The sequence below is a fragment of the Haliotis cracherodii genome, unplaced genomic scaffold, assembly GCF_022045235.1.
Source record: "Haliotis cracherodii isolate W230 unplaced genomic scaffold, xgHalCrac1.p SCAF_12, whole genome shotgun sequence".
NCBI classification, from domain to species: Eukaryota; Metazoa; Mollusca; class Gastropoda; order Lepetellida; family Haliotidae; genus Haliotis; species Haliotis cracherodii.
The window spans coordinates 22,896,429-22,905,681 of NW_027266267.1; the positions used below are offsets into that span (position 1 = coordinate 22,896,429).

The 9,253-nt window shown below is 38.9% G+C and overlaps 1 pseudogene; it reads right to left on the reverse strand.

The window, feature by feature from the left end:
• Positions 1–3,844: 3,844 nt before the first annotated feature.
• On the reverse strand, positions 3,845–5,648 carry LOC139457189 (putative nuclease HARBI1; annotated as a pseudogene).
• Positions 5,649–9,253: the final 3,605 nt, after the last annotated feature.

The window sequence follows — 9,253 nt, forward strand, 5'->3', positions numbered from 1 at the left end:
GATTCATACATTTAGTATTTCGTGTTGGATACATTTATCTAGGTATCCACACAAAATTGGCTTACTTTCATGTAACTGCTCCTTGCATTCCGTTAACCTAGTTAGAAAGGTCGTGAAAACTAGGGTCTCCCGGTAATCTGGCAAATGTTAAGTCGCTGTACATTATATCACCCAGAGACCTCGCTTGTCAAATATAGGTTATATAAAAACAAAATTTCAATCCATTTGAATTTCTTGTTTTATCATATAATGGGTAGGTTTCTCGGCAGGATAAAGCCAACGGATAAAAACGATATCCGTTGGGGTCATATGCGGATAGAGATGCAAATATCAAAGGTCAAGTAGGGACTACTTTCAGTGTTTATAAACAAACATGGCGTCGCACTTGTCATTCGGCGATCGAGTCAGAATTAACCATCGTGAATCTGGATAAATTACAGGGATAATTGCTACAATTATTTAAAAAAAACCAGTGTTATATACTGAAAGTCAGTGTCGAACTGCGACGTAACTAAGGAATTTTATAAGTTTGGGCAGCTTTGGAGATATAAATTTCGAAACAATTTTGCGAGGGCACTAGGCCTAGCCAAGCGGGATCAGAAGCCATATCTGTGCTTGTAGACCTCTGCGGCTTGAAACCTTTTCCACAAATAAAAATAGTTGGGTTTAGGCGAAATATGTATGAATTGTTACCTTGTTTCGTTTTGGCGCTGTGTATAGATCCGACTACACTTCTTAACGTTATGACAGAACAGGCCGACTGTGAACAATCACTGGCCGTGATGTCTCATGGACTAGGGTTAGAGTAGCTTCCCTTTGACAAAGGGCAGTTACTCTAGCGGACAGACCGATGGATTGTCGCGAAAGGCAAGTAAAAACAATTGTTGTTTTGCGTATATGTTGCTTCGCCACTGTATAAGAAACAGATTTCAGTTTGAACTATATTGGCTACTGTCACTGTCCGATTGACACATCACCTACCCTGTGACGTAATAAATATCAATGCGCGCATTCCAGGAAAACTCGCAATGTTTAGGTAATGTTTGTGAGTGAGGGGAAGCGATTTTCAAGCACAGAATTGAAGAATGACATTATATGATAAAGAGGTTATCACGCTTGTGTGTTTAGGGATGGTAAATATCCTGTATTAGGAATAAACACTATGTATTTCGCTCGCCAAGGCTTGCTAAATACAATGTTTATTCCTAATGCAGGATATTTACCATCCCCAAACACACTCGCGTGATAACCTCTATATATCTACAGTTATATAGTTTATTTTTTTCATTAAATTTAAAAAAAGCATTGTCTGACAAAGTTTATAATTGTAAATGAAATGCATACATGTTTTTTCAAAAGCACTGGCAACAGCCACACATCAGAGAGCATATATTTATATACGTGGATCACATCTCTCGCAATCTCTCTCTCCAGCCTGAGATTTTCCTTACATATGGTAAAACTGTCGACAAAGTGACGTCATACCGGAAGTAGTCTCTCGGCTCCAGGATACGGTTGGTGCAACGCGGGGAAATTGCATTCCACCAGTGACAGAAGTTATAGTACGTCGTGTTACGGCTATGTAGGAATAAACAATGCATTTAGATAGAGACGATGCTATTTTGTAGCCATACAGGGCGAATTTAAGCCATTATGCCACAAGAAGTAGTTTTGTGGAACAGACTCGTGAATAAAGGTGTCGTCACACGAACTATCACGTTGCCAAATCGAAATAGGGTGCCGTTTCACCAAAGCCTCTTAGCGCTACGACCTCCTAAGAGGTTTACGACCCTCTTTAGGATCTCCTTACGACCGTTTCACGTAAGCATCTTAACAACATCGTAAAGTCAATCTTACACTAGGACGTCGCAAGACCTTACGACATGGTATTTAACATAGCAACGGGACCCGGAAGTGAAAGGGCACCTGTCAATTTGATCGGCTGATGATCGATCGGTATCCTTTTCACATTGAGACAGTTCCCGATCCGGAGATTTAAAAGGTAAGCATGACCTGAAAGCATACTACTATTCAGAAATTGGTCGTAATCATATATTTCCAGAATAAAAGATCAATATTCCGGAGATTATTTGAAGACAATTCAAGTGTAATCTCTTTAACTCTTCTTCCTTGAAAATAAGAATGAAGCATGATTAGAGTTACTCCCCCTTTCGGCAAAGCAGACGTCAATCTTGTCCAGCGAGAAAATTTAGCATATTATGGACGCATCAACCAATAGCAAAAACTGATGAACTCTCCTCAATGGAAAAAAAGGGTAAATAAAATATTTCAGTGATACACTTTTTTCAGTACATAATGATATGTACTATCATTAAATCACACACAAGACATAATTTTCTTAGAAATAAATACTCATTTGCTTTTATTCTAGATCCTACAGTTGATTCCTCGATGTGCAGTGGGGATTCCTGGAGGCATTGAATCACCAGGTAATATTGTATATTCAAATTGAAATTGATTTTTCCTGATATCTCACCAAGATCTTCACGGGTCCCCTGATATGTGCATTCACAAGTATCACATTTTTAACATTTACATAAAGAAACAAAATATTTATTTTCATACAATACATAGGAATTACAAATCATATTACTGAGCTAAAGTCAATGTGGTTGAAGAAGAAAAAAATATTAACTGAACATAAATGTGTTTTCTTCAAATATTTCACACATATTGATACTATTTCCAATCAATAATATATCCTGCAATTGTTTCAGTTCCAGATTTAAGGGAGGAATCCAACTGTACTTTTGGCTCAGGGACACAGGCCGAAGAAATAGGTAAAATAAATCATTCACCTGAAAATTTTAAATTTTCACTTGATATTTTTTCATTTACACAGTGGAATAAAGGTAACAATAGCTTTTCTTCACTGAACATACTGAAAACATAATAAATAAAGCATGTTTCTTAAATGTATATTATCTCTGTTGCATTATTTACATCCTGAATTAATAACAATTGAATCTCTATTTCAGAAATAGATATGTGTCTTGTATGGCTGCTGATGCCTTCGAAAATGACAGCCAAAACTCAGGTTAAATTTATAAATAATAAAAAAAACTTAAAAAGAACTTGTTGTTTATTCTAGATGTACACATTAACATGAAACTAACATAGAATTTTTTTTAGTGACAATAAATGTCAGAGCTCTGTCAAGTAGGAAATTTAGAGAATGGGGTAGGAGTGAGCTCAGATTCCTATAAATGTTTCCATGACTAAAATTTTTAGAACAAACAAATTTAATATCATTAACGAAATATTCCTATGCTAACATCAATCCAGACATCCTCACTATATTTTAAAATGTACTGAATTACATGTAAGCCCCTCCAATATATCTTACAGAGGCATAGAGCTGTCTTCCGGAACCAGCTTTTATTGTAATACAGCAATTGTTAAATGGCTCAGCGATTACTGTTATCCCAACTATTAATCAGTTCATAGACCATTTACCAGTCATGTTAAAATGCGAAAATATTCATTCACAGTAATCAGTAACAGAAAGTTGTGTTTTGTGAACAGCCCCCTCTTTCAGTCATCCTTTCAATGTATATACACATAATGTATAATTATGTTACAGCAGCATCAAACAATCAAGCTACCCCATCCCATAGAGCTACTGGTGGAAATATAAGGAAGAGATTATCACAATCAATTCAAGGTAAATAATAACATTAACCTTCACTTAACAATTATAATTTTGAATAATTCTTTAAATTTTGATATAAAATATCCTTAAGACATAGCTTTATGGTGTTCAAGAGTGCATGGCCCAATTAACAAAGTTGTCACACTGAATGGAATAAATAATCTTTGTTTGTCAGATAAAGGGGATGACTACATGAAGACGCTGTCCGGGTATGAAGACAGGAAAGGGCAGCTCCTTGAGGGCATTCTGTGTGAGCTTAGGTCCCTCGGAGGGATTCAGCAGGAGAGGCTCAACTTGAAAAGAGAAAAAATTCAGTTCCTGCAAACCATGGACAGTAACAGCTTGCTGTCTTCAATCATAAAGTTTTAAATATATGAACCTTAATAATTATTGAAATAAAAGCAGCTTTAATCATTGTAAATAGATCGTTTTTTGTCATACTTGAAAATCTAGACTGGATGAGAAGTCTCCTGATTTGATTTCCATCATCACTAGGGGCCTGCTGATGACCTGTGTGGTTCTCATCACCTCCTATACCAGTGTCAGGTGTGTCGTTGGGAACCGGAAGTCTTAGGCTTACTGCAAGGTTGTGAAGCTGCATGCATGCAGTTATGACAGCTATGCATTTTTCGGGTTCAAATAACAGGCACCCCGAGGATTTGTGTAAGCACCTGTAAAATAAGTTGTGTCTCAGAATCCGACATTACTGGCTACATTAGTAATTACTGTAAATTAACATTAGTCATTCAAGAATACTTTCTTATAGAACCCCAAAAGAACATGTATATACTTACCTAAATCTTGATTTGCATACTCCAAAGGCCCTCTCTATGGTGTTGCGGGTACCAATGTGGGCCCTATTGTCCCTCTCCTCACTGGAGTTGGCTGGATCAGTACTGGGGTCAGTAGATGCGGTTTACATGCACATCTGTAACAGTATGATGTATTATTTATTTTCAGAGCATGTTTAATTTGCATAAAACAAACCTATTCAGAACCATTGTTTTACTTCTTACATGTCATTGTAAACATATACAGGGGAATGGTAGTAATTATTTAACATCTTTATTTTTTTCCTGTTTTCTTTTGCAGTCACCACTCACATATGTTCTACAAATAATTCAATTTGATCAACTATATAAGTAAAATGGTTGATTGGAAAGGTTTCAGAGTGAGATAATATGTAAGGAATCAGATTTATGGATTGCTTACTTTGATACAGACAAGTCATTATCGATATATAGGCAAAGGAACTCATGTTGAATATCAACCCTGAATCACCAAGCAGCCATCCATCTGGTTTTTCTTCCTCCAAAGCTCTCTTAAGTGAACAGTTGTTGTAGATGTGGGCATCATGGGTTGCCCCTGGCCACAAGACAACAACATTGGTGAAACTGGAAAACAAATTTAACAATTATCTCTAGCTACTGTTTGCTTATAATAAGCTTTATCGAGATAAGAAATCCCTTCCTTTGTTACTATTTTAAAAAAAGAACATATTATTCATGTTAATTAATAATTGTTGAAAAATAATAATTCAGAATTAGTAGATACATTATTTCTTTAAACATTAACATGATTATAGAGTAAAACAATATAAATTTATTACCAAAGTTCATAAGTCATGTATTACATTCAGTAGTTAAACTCTATTATCGAGCACCGCCAATTATTACTTCATAAAGTGTTGGCAAGTTTATGAACAACATTTCCGGTAAAGGGGTCAAGGACGTGTTATTCATAGTTACCGAAGTTTCGCGTCGCACACTGCCTGAACATTGACAGCGTGGTATCCTTTTCGTGATACATAGGCGACCTCGTCTACTTTAGGCCTCTGTATAGGGATGAGAGTGCAGTCAATACATCCAAGAACCTTTGGGAAACCACAGATTTGGTGGAATTCTTCCATAAGTTGTCTGTGCTTGGTCAGTGCTGGAAAATGTATCAGTAGGACGGTACGGAGAATGGCGGACATGGTATCGACAAGTACTCGCTAACTCCGTTTATGTAGCCGATCTCACTGTAAAGGCCCCCTTTAGCAAAGTATCTCAAGGTACACAACACTTGGACCTCAGTAGATAGTGCACGTGGACGCTGAGTTGGTCGAGACAGCTGTTCATCAACTCGATTCACCAGTTCAATGATCACATGTCTCGGGAATCAATATCGCGAAATCAAATCAATATCATCCAAAACATCTAATGCCGACTTCTGTCCCTGAAAACACATTCTCTCCCGATACCATTTCTGTTAAAAATGTCTAAAAGGGATGCATGTGTCGCCATGATGGTTTGAATTTGCGAGGTCGTAACTACATTAGGAGAGCCCTAGGGCTGTCGTAGATTTAGGGTGATTTTACGTAGTGTAAACTAAGAGGTCTTTGTGAAACGGCCTTAAAGGTTTTGACATGGTTTACGACGTGGTTTAGGAGGTCGTAGGGCTAAGAGGCTTTTGTGAAACGGCACCCAGGTGATTTAGAACGTATTCACATTTTGTTTTTGCACATTAAACAGTCAGTAAGATCAGTGGTGATATACGTTAATCTATGTAGCAATAACGTATATCTTTATGGTTGTATGTTGTATCACATACAACATGTACGAATACAATCTGTTTTATCATAGCTTCAAATAGAGGAAATACAGTAGTTTGATATAGGATGTTTTGGGCAGTCTAGGCCGCAACCCTGACTGCTTCGATGATGACATTTAAAGATTTAATGGAGGCATATCTTTTGCATACAAATGAAATGTTTTTGAAACTTTGAAATTTTCTATGGTGACCAGAATCGGAACAATTTAAGCTATTTCCTCATTGAAACAACCGGAAAATGAAAGTAAAATATAACATTTGAAAGATTGGTTGGAAAAACTTTATTCATGACATGTTGTTTACAAACCTTTTTGTGATCGATATTTGTTGCCATCTCCATCAACCACCATCGTAAGGATTTGGCAGAAATGGTTTTGAAAGTCCATCACTCAAAAAACACTCATCCATTTGAAAAGCCACGAAAACAATGTCCCGACGTCATTGAAGTTAAACTTGATGAAATTCATTTCAGAACAGGCACAAATATGAAAATCATACACGACCCACTATTTCTTGGCCTCGTATGTCTCATTCCATTCAGACTCTGGCTTTGAATCCATGAAACCTTGAAATTGACAGGTCACACCATGCAGATACTGAGATCGGCCCTACCTCCTGTTAAAATGTCCGGCTCATCTGCAGGCTGAAAAGCGGCTGTTCAGTCATACTCAGTTCCATTGGTAATCATATTGTACCAGCAGGCTCGATCATTCCCAGTAAATCTACAGGTTAATGTTGAACCACATCATAGATCAGGGTTGTCATTTTGCTTCATTTAACTGGCAACGGAGAACGTAAACACAAGATTGCCAGACATTGACAGCTGCGAGGTGTGAGTAACCGTGATGTATGTCAAGTTCTGTCAAGATAGGAGAGCTGCAGTCAAACAACCGGGGGGACGGTAGCCCACTCGGTCTGCAACACAAAAGCCAATTGCTGCAACGTCTTGGGTTGTGGTTGACGTCGACATAGCCGTCTATCCAGTTAATCCCACAGTCAATATAATTGATGTGTTCAGTACATAGTTCTGAGGTTTTCAAACTTCTGAGCACATTTATAATTGGACTAACTTTATTAACGGCATATCACACGAGCACCGAGCACCGAGCACGCATATACTGAACCAAATCCGTTAGGGATGATGGATAGGAAAATATTCCCATATATTTTCATAATCCCTAACGAGGAACCACACGAGGTATTGAGCCAAATAGTTATCAGTACATAGGCAAAGTCCAAGGTGTAGGTCAGCTACCATCAATAACGTGTGTGCCCCCTGTTAGAATCGATAGAGGCCTGACATCTGCCCATTGAAGAGACGAGTATGTGAATCACATCCAGGGGAATGGCAGCCCACTCGGTCTGCAACGCAAAAGCCAACTGCTGCAACGTCTGAGGTTGTGGTTGACGTCGGCCTAGCCGTCTATCCAATTCATCCCAAAGGTGTTCTTTTGGATTGAAATCCGGGGTGGTGTATCGTATAGCCATAAGATTGCCCTGGATATGGACCAAACTTGTCCTGCCACGACGAGAGACACACATCATAACCCTACCCCTGGGCCCACAAAACCTGTACACAGTTTCCAGCGTAACGTCCTCCCCGACGTCTGTAGACCCGTGCTCTTCCATCCTCTCGACGGAGGAGAAATCTTGATTCGCAGAACCAGACATCTCTCCGTCACAGTTGAGGCCATACCCTGTGCTGACTACACCTATGCAGTTGTTGTTGACGATGTTGTCGACTCTATATGACGTGTCGAACAGGACGTCTTGCTTGTGGACCTGCTGCTCTTAAACGGCTTCATACTGTATGGTCGGTTATTCTGCGCAGTCGAGGTATATATGATGCGGCTGAGGTGATTGTGGTCGTCCTTTTACGAAGGTGGCGCAGTCGGATGTAGACCTTGGGCGGGGGTGGTTACTCTTTATCGTCCCGACTTTGGCTGATCACGTGTTGAAACCGATCCCATAGCCGTGTGATGGTGTTGGTTGCTACATTGAAAACCCTGACTACAGATGATAGGGATTCCCCTGCCTGCAAGTGGCCTATGACGTTGTTTCTTTGCACGTCTGTTAATATTGGCATGTTGTTGAACTGTCACTGTTCAATTGTCGCAGATGCCAGGCAATCACAAACCCTCGGTTTGAGACAGTTCATAGTGCTGCCGCACGTGCAGTACGTGTAGCTCCATAGCCCATTTGGTGATGCACCGAGTGCGTTTTCCGGACCGTTCGTGTTTCCAACCTAATTGTTTCCACGTTCTTGTGATGATTTTGATCCGGGAAATGTGTCACTGACACTCTTCATTTTGCACCTCTTGGTCCGCTAATCTTGCTTTATGGCCAAAAATATCTGTATTGTGTTTCTTTTTTAGGGTATTTTTAAACACTGAGTTCACAAGCGAAAGCAATTACGTAAAACAACCCGACCGATTGCTACGTAGTACAGTGTGCAATATCGTACTTTTCATTTCAAAGAAATTGCTTGAAAATACACACTTCACATTTCACAATGCAAATCACATATGTCAATCTTTATAACACATTCCACATATGAAATTTTGAACACATTAACTTAAGAATCATTTATAGAATAATGAAATTTAATACTTAACAAAGTCACTGAATCTTTCCGGACTCTTCACCGTTCTTCCAGAGCAGGTTGTTCTGGAAGAATCTGTTGTGCCCTGCTCTTGCAGTTCTGCAGGAGTTGGACTTTCTATAGGTTTACTAGGTGAGGGGTTGTGTTTTGGACTTTCTTCAATCTTGCTTGAAGATGGTTTCGGGTGTACAGGTGTACTTGCTCTGTAGCTGGTGACATAAAAGTTGTACTTGTGGAATGCTGTTTTTGTTGGATAACGCTGGTTGCGATTTCTGCGATATTTTCTTCCATCATTGGTTTCTACGATGTAGGATCTTAGTGTTGAATGTTTCGCAGTTATTGTTGCTGGTACCCATTTACCTTTGTTCAACACAACAATTGTCTCA